This window comes from Microcaecilia unicolor, unplaced genomic scaffold (assembly GCF_901765095.1).
Source record: "Microcaecilia unicolor unplaced genomic scaffold, aMicUni1.1, whole genome shotgun sequence".
NCBI classification, from domain to species: Eukaryota; Metazoa; Chordata; class Amphibia; order Gymnophiona; family Siphonopidae; genus Microcaecilia; species Microcaecilia unicolor.
In genome coordinates, this window is record NW_021962870.1 from 485,165 (window position 1) to 497,785 (window position 12,621).

The following is a 12,621-nucleotide window of genomic DNA, read 5'->3' on the forward strand; positions in this document are numbered from 1 at the left end:
TAGCCCTAAGGGTGAAGGGGGGCACCTACATGTGGGTACAGTGGGTTTGGGGGGGTTGGACGACTAAGCATTAAGCAGCACAATTGTAACAGGTAGGGGGGGGATGGGCCTGGGTCCACCTGCCTGACGTCCACTGCACCCCCTAACAACTGCTCCAGGGACCTGCATACTGCTGCCTGGGAGGAGGGTATGACATTTGAGGGTCAAAATAAAAAGTGGTGAAACATCATTTTTTTGTGGTGGGAGGGGGTTAGTGTCCACTGGGGGAGTCAGGGGAGGTCATCCCCGACTCCCTCTGGTGGTAATCTTGTCATTTAGGGCACTTTTGGGGGCCTTATTCGGGAAAAAACAGGGTCCAGGAAAAGTGCCCTAAATTCTAGCTACAAACGCATATTTTCCATTATCGGCGAAAGGCGCCCATCTCTGTTCGGGTGATAACCACGCCCCAGTTCCGCCTTCACCATGCCTCCAACACGCCCCCGTCAACTTTGTCCGCATCTGCGACGGAGTGCAGTTGAAAGCGTCCAAGTTCGGCTTTCGATTATACCGCTTTATTCGTTTTTGTGAGAAAAACGTCCATCTCCCGATTTAGGTCGGAACTTGGGCGTTTTTCTCGTTCGATTATAAGCTGGATAGTACATTTTTTTAGGTATATTAAAAGCAGGAAGCCGGCAAAACACATTTCACAAAAAGTTAAATTCTAATAGTCAAATTTAAACCTCTGAATGCTTCTTAGACAAACCTATACATGTTTCTAAGTGCCTAAATGCTTCTATGCACCTTCTTAATATTAACACTGCTTGATGTTCACACAAAAATTAATTCACTAACACCACCAGGCACTAACAACCATTACCAACCACAGCCAACATAAAGATCAACAAATCGCTCATGATAATCTACTTCCTCCCCCTAATCTACCACGCATGGACCACTCCCAATATAGTAAAATATAGTAACATAGTAGATGACGGCAGAAAAAGACCTCCACGGTCCATCCAGTCTGCCCAACAAGATAACTCATATGTGCTAATTGTTGTGTATACCCTACTTTGATTTGTACCTGTGTTCTTCAGGGCACAGACCGTATAAGTCTGCCCAGCACTATCCCCGCCTCCCAACCACCAGCCCCGCCTCCCACCACCGGCTCTGGCACAGACCGTATAAGTCTGCCCAGCACTATCCCCGCCCCCCAACCACCAGCCCCGCCTCCCGATCTTGACTAAGCTCCTGAGGATCCATTCCTTCTGCACAGGATTCCTTTATGCTTATCCCACGCATGTTTGAATTCCGTTACTGTTTTCATTTCCACCACCTCCCGCGGGAGAGCATTCCAAGCATCCACTACTCTCCATGAAAAAATACTTCCTAACATTTTTCTTGAGTCTATGCCCTTCAATCTCATTTCATGTCCTCTCGTTCTACCACCTTCCCATCTCCGGAAAAGGATCGTTTGCAGATTAATACCTTTCAAATATTTGAACGTCTGTATCATATCACCCCTGCTTCTCCTTTCCTCCAGAGTATACATGTTTAGTTCAGAAAGTCTCTCCTCATACGTCTTGTAACGCAAATCCCATACCATTCTCGTAGTTTTTCTTTGCACCGCTTCAATTCTTTTTACATCCTTAACAAGATACGGCCTCCAAAACTGAACACAATACTCCAGGTGGGGCCTCACCAACGACTTATACAGGGGCATCAACACCCCCCTTTCTTCTGCTGGTCACACCTCTCTCTATACAGCCTAACAACCTTCTAGCTATGGCCACCGCCTTGTCACACTGTTTCGTTGCCTTCAAATCCTCAGATACTATCACCCCAAGACCCTCTCTCCGTCCGTACCTATCAGTCTCTCCCCGCCTAACACATATGTCTCCCGTGGGATTTCTATTCCCTAAGTGCATCACCCCACAGCACACAAACCCCACAAATCTACCCACAGCACAAAAAGAAAGGCGGAAAGAAATAAATGGAAAGGAAGCCCTGGAAATGGAGTTAAGAGGACAGATAGCAGCAGAATCAGATACTGGGCCAGCATGATCAGAGAAACAAAGTCACCAGACAACAAAGGTAGAAAAGAAAATTTTATTTTCATTATAGTGTTTGGAATATGTCCACTTTGAGAATCAGGTTCTCAACATTAAAAGTTTATATTTCTTTACTTATTTATGGCATTTTATCCCACATTAAACATGAATTAGATTGGAACCTGGGATCATTTAAATTTTTTTTCCTGGAGAGAGTAATGCATTGCCTCCCCCCCGCCCCCCAGGCTCTCTCCCCGGCTATAGCCAGCTCTGCAATTTGGAGGGGGTGGACGGGGGGAAGTGCAGAGGTGAACCAGGGAGAGAGCCTGTTGTTAAACATTTACCAGCACATCACTGGGAGTGGAGCTGCCTGTGAGAATGAATGGCAGGGGGTAGGAAGGAATGGCAGGGGGGTAGGAAGGAATTGCAAGTGAGGAGGGCTGTCGGAGAGCTGAGGGAGGGCAGGGAGAATCGCTGGACAATGGATGGGAGGGCAGGGGTGAGGAAATCGCTGGATGAGGAGGGCAGGGGGAGAGAGAAGAGATCGCTGAACATGGAGATGAGGAGAGGAGGGGAGGGCAGGGGGAGAGAGATCGCTGGACAGGGAGGAGGGCAGAGCAGGGGGGAGAGAAGTGATCGCTGGACAGGAGGGGAGGGCAGGGCAGGGGGGAGAGAAGAGATTGCTGGACAGGAGAGGAGGGGAGGGCAGGGGGAGAGAGAAGAGATCACTGGACAGGAGGGGAGGGCAGGGCAGGGGAGAAGAGATCGCTGGACAGGAGAGGAAGCGAGGGCAGGGGAGAGAGGAGAATTGCTGAACATGGATGGATGAATGGAGGGGGCAGGGGAGAGAGGAAATTTACTGGATATGAGTGATGGAGGAGAGGCCAGTTGCTGGACATGGATGAATGGAGGGGAGGGAAGAGAGGAGAAATGCTGCACATGGATGGAGGGGAGGGAAGACAGGAACCCTCCATTGCCCCATGTAAGCCGCATTGAGCCTGCCATGAGTGGGAAAGCGCGGGGTACAAATGTAATTAAAAAAAAAAAAAGTACATGCACATGGATGAAGGGAAGGGGAGTGAGGAGAAATGCTGGTCATGGATGGAGGGGAAATTGCTGAATTTAAGGGCTAGATCAGAACACTTTGAGGGCAGATGTTGAAACTGGAGAAAGGATAGGGACAGGGCTACAGATGGTAGACTACTAGTACTACTTAACACTTCTAAAGCGCTACTAGGGTTACGCAGCGCTGTACAGTTTAACAAAGAAGGACAGTCCCTGCTCGATGGAGCTTACAATCTAAAGGATAAAATGTGCAGTCAATCAAATTGGGGCAGTCTAGATTTCCTGAATAGAGGTATAATGGTATAATGGTTAGGACGCATAAGGACACAGGAGGATGGTGGACATGGTGAGAGAAAAAATATCAAATGGAAAGAAAACACTGGGACCAAAGCAAATAAAAAAACTAAATGATCAGACAGCAAAGGTAGGAAAAGGTATTTTATTCAGAATTTATTAATTGGAATATGTCAGCTTTTGGAAATGTGCATCTGTGATATTTTGCATGTAAGTTTCAGTTTTTCTAATATTGCTGCATGCTGAGTCTGACTTCTTCAAGTAAATTTCCAGTTCAGTATTTTGCCTTCATATCTGTTGTGTCATGTGTTTTTCATGTGTGATCAAGGTGCAGTATTCTGCTAGCGTGTAGTATTTGCAGCCCTTTTTGTTTTGTACTGGTGTTTTAGAGCCCGGTGTAATTAGAGTTCTGCCTTTCGACGCATAAGGTTGTAGCTCGTCCTGTCCTTGGAATTAGTGCTGTTATGGTTTGCTAAGGTTATGAGTGTGTTTTTGCACAAGTTTGTGTATAGTGTTTTGCAGTGGAGAGATTGTGTATTGGCCTTACTGAGGTGGCACCAAAACATCAGAAAGGGTTTAGAGCCTAAATCATGACACACTACATCTTGAAGGATCTACATATAGTGCAGGGGCCTGGCCCGGTGGCGGACGGAGGGGAGCGGGTGGAGGGGGGAGCGGCAGTGACCTCGGGGGGGGGGGGGGGGGGGCCCAGGGGCGGCCTTGTCCTGGGCCCAGCCCAGTCTCTCGGCGGCCCTGGCTCAGTGTGCTGCTGCAGCTAAGAAAGCAAATAGAATGTTAGATATTATTAGGAAAGGAATGGAAAACAAAATGAGGATGTTATAATGCCTTTGTATCGCTCCATGATGCGACTGCACCTCGAATATTGTGTTCAATTCTGGTCGCTGTATCTCAAAAAGATATAGTGGAATTAGAAAAGGTGCAGAGAAGGGTGACGAAAATGATAAATAGGATGGGACGACTTCCCTATGAGGAAAGGCTAAAGCGGCTAGGGCTCTTCAGCTTGGAGAAAAGGCGGCTGAGGGAGATATGGTAGAGGTCTATAAAATAATGAGTGGAGTTGAACGGGTAGATGTGAAGCATCTGTTCACGCTTTCCAAAAATGCTAGGACTAGGGGGCATGCGATGAAGGTACAATGTAGTAAATTTAAAACGAATTGGAGAAACGTTTTCTTCACTCAACATGTAATTAAACTCTGGAATTCGTTGCCAGAGAATGTGGTAAAGGCGGTTAGCTTAGCGGAGTTTAAAAAAAGGTTTGGACGGCTTCCTAAAGGAAAAGTCCATAGACCGTTATTAATGAACTTGGGGAAAATCCACTATTTCTGGGATAAGCAGTATAGAATGTTTTGTACTTTTTTAGGATCTTGCCTAAAAGCAATTTATGAACTGACCAACTTCCAAAAACAACTGAAGACCCATCTCTTTGACAAGATATACCACAGAGATCAACACATGTGAAACTCCGCACATATATCCAGAAATGTTTAATAATGCCTTCTGTTATATTACTTTCATGTATTCCATTACCATGTAACCCAAAATCCTTCTGTAATACCAAATATCTAGTCTCTTCTTATTCCCATTATCCATGATGTATTGTAAGCCACATTGAACCTGCAAAGAGGTGGGAAAATGTGGGATACAAATGCAATAAATAAATAAATATATTTTATTTATCGGATTATTCTTTCCAGTGTGCATCACCTTGCATTTGTCCACATTAAATTTTATCTGCCATTTGAATGCCCAGTCTTCCAATTTCCTAAGGTCTTCCTGCAATATTTCACAGACTGCACGTGTTTTAACCTTGAATAGTTTTGTTTCATCTGCAAATTTAATCACCTCACTCATCGTTCCAATTTCCATATCATTTATAAATACGTTAAATAGCACCGGTTCCAATACTGATCCCTGCGGCACTCCACTGTTCACCCTCCTGCACCATATGTCTGGAATAGACTTCCTGAGCTGTGTTTATAGTGGAGCCTTAGGGAAGGCCATAATATGGTCCTCCCCTGACAACTACCCAGTCCCAGAGAAGGCCGTAATATTCTTTCCTCTTATCCTTCCACTTATCATAAGGAAATCAGGAGCAGCGATCTTCGCGTCCTTTCAAATCGCCATCTTGGATCTTCTAGGTTGCTCTTTCTTCCCTCTCCCCCCTGGCCTTGTGGGTAAGGTAGTTCTATACCCCCTGGATCAGCAGAGTGTCTACATTGTCTTCCCTAAATAAGTACATAAGTATTGCAATACTGGGACAGACCAAAGGTCCATCGAGCCCAGCATCCTGTTTCCAACAGTGGCCAATCCAGGTCACAAATACCTGGCAGAAACCTAAACAATAGCAACATTCCATGTAGAACCCCAAAGAGTAGCAACATTCCATTCAGATTCTCAAATAGTAGCAACATTCCATGTAGAACCCCAAAGAGGAGCAAGATTCCATTCAGAATCTCAAATAGTAGCATAAGTACATAAGTATTGCCATACTGGGAAAGACCAAAGGTCCATCGAGCCCAGCATCCTGTTTCCAACAGTGGCCAATCCAGGTCAGAAATACCCGGCAAGATCCCAAAAAAGTACAAAACATTTTATACTGCTTATCCCAGAAATAGTGGATTTTCCCAAATCCATTTAATAACAGTCTATGGACTTTTCCTTTAGGAAGTCGTCCAAACCTTTCTAAAACTCACTACAATATACAGTGAATTGAGCATCAATCCCCCTCCCAACTTGCAATTTCAGCTAATTTCTGTGTCACTTTATTGTTTACTTAGACTGGTACATACTATCTCAATGTTTACAGAACACAGAACAATGTTTATGAAACTCAGCATCATAAAATAAGTCCAAGTTTTCTTTTACAGAGGATTATAGACGCCATGCCCTTATATACAAGGAGGGGCATAATCGAACAGAAACGCCTATCTCCATGGGCGTTTATCTCCGAGAACGGGTCCGTGAAGGGGCGGAGTGAACCGTATTTTCAAAAAAAAATAGACGCCCATGTTTTATTCGCCAAGGTGTGAGCTGGGCGTTTTTGCTTTTCAGCGATAATGGAAAATGAAATCGCCCAGCTCAAAAACGAATAAATCCAGGCATTTGTTCGTGGGAGGGGCCAGGATTCATAGTGCACTGGTCCCCCTCACATGCCAGGACACCAACCGGGCACCCTAGGGGGCACTTTTACAAAAACAAAAAAAAAGGTAAAAGAGCTCCCAGGTGCATAGCACCCTTCCCTTGGGTGTTGAGCCCCCCAAATCCCCCTCAAAACCCACTGCCCACAAGTCTACACCATTACTATAGCCCTAAGAGGTGAAGGGGGGCACCTACATGTGGGTACAGTGGGTTTGGGGGGTTGGACGACTAAGCATTAAGCAGCACAATTGTAACAGGTAGGGGGGGGATGGGCCTGGGTCCACCTGCCTGACGTCCACTGCACCCCCTAACAACTGTTCCAGGGACCTGCATACTGCTGCTTGGGAGGAGGGTATGACATTTGAGGGTGAAAGTAAAAAGTTGTGAAACATCATTTTTTTGTGGTGGGAGGGGGTTAGTGACCACTGGGGGAGTCAGGGGAGGTCATCCCCGACTCCCTCTGGGGGTCATCTGGTCATTTAGGGCACTTTAGGGGCCTTATTCGTGAAAAAACAGGGTCCAGGAAAAGTGCCCTAAATTCTAGCTACAAACGCATCCATTATCGGCGAAAGGCGCCCATCTCTGTTCGGGTGATAACCACGCCCCAGTTCCGCCTTCACCACGCCTCCGACACGCCCCCGTCAACTTTGTCCGCATCCGCGACGGAGTGCAGTTGAAAGCGTCCAAAGTTCGGCTTTCGATTATACCGCTTTATTTGTTTTTGTGAGAAAAACGCCCATCTCCCGATTTAGGTCGGAACTTGGGCGTTTTTCTCGTTCGATTATAAGCTGGATAGTAACATAGTAGATGACGGCAGAAAAAGACCTGCATGGTCCATCCAGTCTGCCCAACAAGATAACTCATATGTGCTACTTTTTGTGTATACCCTACTTTGATTTGTACCTGTGCTCTTCAGGGCACAGACCATATAAGTCTGCCCAGCACTATCCCCACCTCCCAACCACCAGCCCTGCCTCCTGATCTTGACTAAGCTCCTGAGGATCCATTCCTTCGGAACAGGATTCCTTTATGTTTATCCCACGCATGTTTGAATTCCATTACCGTTTTCATTTCCACCACCTCCCGCAGGAGGGCATTCCAAGCATCCACTACTCTCTCCGTGAAAAAATACTTCCTGACATTTTTCTTGAGTCTGCCCCCCTTCAATCTCATTTCGTCCTGGATTTCCCCAGCACCCAGGTCTTATCAGAGTACTATCTAACCCTCAAAACTCTTCATTCTCAAACTGTATGTTCGGTAGGACTAGTGGCACCGGCTCTGCCAGGGTGGGGGAAGAGTGCTCTTTGCTGGGTCAGCAGAAAGTCAGCTTTTCAGAAAATACAGTTCTCAGGCATTTTGAGTCTTTTTAGCCATGCAGTTCATAGGTCATAAATGACCTGTCAGTGGTCAGAAAAGTGCTCATCAATTCAGCCGGTACGTCAAGCTGCATCTCTGGCTGTCTTCAAATCTAGGCTAAAAGCCCACTTTATGCTGCTTTTAACTCCTAACCATTATTCACTTGTTCAGTACCCATATTTTATCATTCCCACCTTAGTAATTTCCTTATCTCTTCTTTGTCCTGTTTGTCCTAATTATATTGTAAGCTCTGTCGAGCAGGGACCGTCTCTTCAAGTTCAAGCGTACAGCGCTGCGTATGTCTAGTAGCGCTATAGAACCAGTAGTAAGTTCTGACATTAGGGTGCTTTTTGTGCCTCCCAACGTCACATCATTGTGTCAACCAATGGACCAGGGTATACTGGAAACCTTAGCAAAAACAAATATTGCCATAAGCTTCCTATAACGCTTGTTTGTGCACTGGATGAAGGGAAAGGAATGACCAAACTTTGAAAGAAAGTAAACATCAAAGATGTTATCCACTGGATCGTTCAGTCATGAGATGAAATTGAGCCTCTAACCCTGGAAAAATCATGGAGAAAGTTAACTTCTGAGAATGAAAGGGACAAGAGACATGACACTGAATGTGGAGCAGCCAAGGAAGATCTCCTTCCTGTTTAATAGGAAATACCGGGCTGTGCAAATGCTTGTGACGATGACATACAAGGATGGATGCAGTCAAACGATGTGATTTCTCTGGTGAATGGCAATGGAGATGATGGTTATGAAGACACCTTGAGTGAGGCTGAACCTAGAATTGGAAAAGTCATTCATCGGGCTGTGCAAATGCTTGTGAGGATGACATAGAAGAATGGATGCAGGCAAACGATGTGATTTCTCTGGTGAATGGCAATGGAGATGATGGTTATGAAGACACCTTGAGTGAGGCTGAACCTAGAATTGGAAAAGTCATTCATACTGAAGTCGTCAATGTAATTGAAGTTGCAGTGGCATATGTGGAACAACCAGGGGAAATGACAGCTACTGACGTAATGCTATTGAGACGCTGGCATGACCTTGCAGTGAAGAAGGGAAAACAATTATTAATCACAAAATATACAAAACAGTTTTATAATTCAACTGAACAAGTGAATACCTTCCTTTCAGGAAATTATTGAAAACCCACTTATTTAACTCAATAGTTCACTACTTTAAACATTCACTCACTTAATAGTCATATAATACTTTAAATTAAGATGGCTGCCGTCTAGTAAATCATTGTTATCTTCATGATTTTGTGATTTGTTACTATGTAAGCAGCATTGAGCTTGCGATGAGTGGGAATTGTGCGGGATACAAATGTAATAATAAATAAATACATAAATAATTTATGTTGTGATAAAGTCACATCCAGGATAGTTGGGTTAAGGCAGTTTCAGTCTGAACTACAAGTCCCAGAAGGCACTGCAGGAAAGGAGCCAGGGGGCGAGATGGAAAACCCGGACTGGACTCCTAGCTGCAATAAGGGAGGACATGGGTGTAAGCTAATAGGATGTGTAGATTGGCTGCCCTAGGGGGAAAGAGAGCTAGGAAACCCTGTGTGCAGGAGCTCCTCATTAGGCTCATGCTCAACTTAGCTGGTATGGGTGTGTAGAGAAGCTAATGAGTGGAGAATGATTGGTTGTGAAGGCAGAAGCCAGGGATTGATTAGGCAGGTGGGAAGGAGTCTCAGGAGTTCAGTTCAGGGAGAGCAGCAAGGAAGGCGAGAAGCAGTTGCATGCTGAAAACCCTTGGGCAGGGAGGTCCCTAAAGTACTGAAGTCTGAGAAGTATTTGCAGGCTGAAAACCCTTGGGCAGGGAGGTCCCTAAAGTACTGAAGTCTGAGAGGCAGTTGCAGGCTGAAAACCCTTGGGCAGGGAGGTCCCTAAAGCAGTGGCGTAGCCAGAAGTCAATTTTTGGGTGGGCCAACAGGTTGGATGGGGGGGCACTAGACAGTGGTGTGCTGGTAAATGTTTAACAACAGGTTCTCTCCCTGGTCCACCTCTGCACCCCTCCCCCCGTCCACCTCCACCTCAAATTGCAGAGCTGGCTATAGCCGGGGAGAGAGCCTGGGGGGGGGGGGGAGGCAATGCATTACTCTCTCCAGGAAAAAAAAATTTAAATGATCCCAGGTTCCAATCTAATTCATGTTTAATGTGGGATAAATGCCCTAAATAAGTAAATAAATATAAACTTTTAATGTTGAGCACCTGATTCTCAAAGTGGGCATATTCCAAACACTATAATGAAAATAAAATGAGCTTTCTACCTTTGTTGTCTGGTGACTTTGTTTTTCTGATCGTGCTGGCCCAGTATCTGATTCTGCTGCTATCTGTCCTCTTAACTCCGTTTCCAGGGCTTCCTTTCCATTTATTTGTTTACTTTCCGACTTTCTTCTTCATTTCTTGTCCTACATCCGTAAGTAAAAGCTGGGTCCTCCGCAGACTTGATTGTCCAGTGGATCCAGCTTCTGCCTATTTTCTTCATCCATGTGTAGTTTTTCTCCTCTCTTCCTTTTCCCTCATCTCCTTCCTCACTCTTCCATTCCCTCCATCCATGTCCAGCATTTCGTCTCTCACCCTTCCCTCTCCTCCATCCATGTCCAGCAACCCTCCTCTCCCCTGCCCTTCCCTCCATCCATCCATGTCCAGCAACCCTCCTCTCCCCTTCCCTCCCCTCCATCCACCCATGTCCAGCAACCTTCCTATCTCCTCTTTCCTCCTCTCCATCCACCCATGTCCAGCAACTCTCATCTCCCCTCCATCCATCCCTAGCAATTCTCTTTTCTCCCCTGCCCCCCTCTATCCATCCATACCCAGCAATTCTCTTCTCTCCCCTGTCCCCTCCATCTATCCATACCCAGCAATTCTCTTCTCTGCCCTGCCCCTATCCATCCAAGGGAAGAAGTGTAGATAGAAAAGAGGAGGGGACCAAGAACAGAACCCTGAGGTATGCCGACAGGCAGCGGGATAGAAGTAGAAGAGGATCCACCAGAGTGAACACTGAAGGTGCGGAGGGAGAGGTAGGAAGAGAACCAGGAAAGGACAGAGCCCTGGAATCCAAATGAGGACAGGGTATCGAGGAGTATGCTGTGATCGACAGTGTCAAAAGCAGCGGAAAGATCAAGAAGAATGAGGATGGAATAGAGACCTCTGGATTTAGCCAGTAATAGGTCATTGAAGACTTTAGTAAGCGCAGTTTCGGTTGAGTGGAGAAGGCGAAAACCAGATTGTAGTAGGTCAAGAATAGCATGTGGGAGAGAAAATCAAGGCAGCGGTGGTGAACAGCACGCTCAAGTAATTTGGAGAGAAAAGGGAGGAGGGAGATGGGTCGGTAATTAGAGGGACAAGTAGGGTCGAGTGAAGGCTTCTTAAGGAGAGGTGTGACCACAGCATGTTTAAAGGCAGTAGGGACAGTTGCAGTGGAAAGTGAGAGGTTGAGAATGTGACAGATAAAAGGAATAAGAGCAGGTGAGATGGCATCAAGAAGGTGGTGGGTATGGGATCAGAGGAACAGGTGGTACATTTTGAGGAAGAAAGGAGAAGTGTAGTTTCCTCTATAGTACATAAGTACATAAGTAATGCCATACTGGGAAAAGACCAAGGGTCCATCGAGCCCATCATCTTGTCCATGACAGCGGCCAATCCAGGCCAAGGGGCACCTGGCAAGCTTCCCAAACGTACAAAGATTCTATACATGTTATTCCTGGGATTTTGGATTTTTCCAAGTCCGTTTAGTAGCGGTTTATGGACTTGTCCTTTAGGAAACCGTCCAACCCCTTTTTAAACTCTGCTAAGCTAACCGCCTTCACCACATTTTCCGGTAATGAATTACAGAGTTTAATTACACGTTGGGTGAAGAAAAATTTTCTCCGATTTGTTTTAAATTTACTATACTGTAGTTTCATCGCATGCCCCCTAGTCCTAGTATTTTGGAAAGCGTGAACAGACGCTTCACATCCACCTGTTCCACTCCACTCATTATTTTATATACCTCTATCATGTCTCCCCTCAGCCGTCTCTTCTCCAAGCTGAATAGCCCTAGCCTCCTTAGTCTTTCTTCATAGGGAAGTCGTCCCATCCCCGCTATCATTTTAGTCGCCCGTCGCTGCACCTTTTCCAATTCTACTATATCTTTCTTGAGATGCGGCGACCAGAATTGAACACAATACTCAAGGTGCGGTCGCACAATGGAGCGATACAACGGCATTATAACATCCTCACACCTGTTTTCCATACCTTTCCTAATAATACCCAACATTCTATTCGCTTTCCTAGCCGCAGCAGCACACTGAGCAGAAGGTTTCAGTGTGTTATCGACGACGACACCCAGATCCCTTTCTTGGTCCGTAACTCCTAACGTGGAACCTTGCATGCCGTAGCTATAATTCGGGTTCTTTTTCCCACATGCATCACCTTGCACTTGCTCACATTAAACGTCATCTGCCATTTAGCCGTCCAGTCTCCCAGTCTCGTAAGGTCCTCTTGTAATTTTGCACAATCCTGTAGCGAGTTAACGACTTTGAATAACTTTGTGTCATCAGCAAATTTAATTACCTCGCTAGTTACTCCCATCTCTAAATTGTTTATAATATATTAAAAAGCTGCGGTCCTAGCACAGACCCCTGAGGAACCCCACTAACTACCCTTCTCCATTGTGAATACTGCCCATTAACCCCACTCTCTGTTTCCTATCCTTC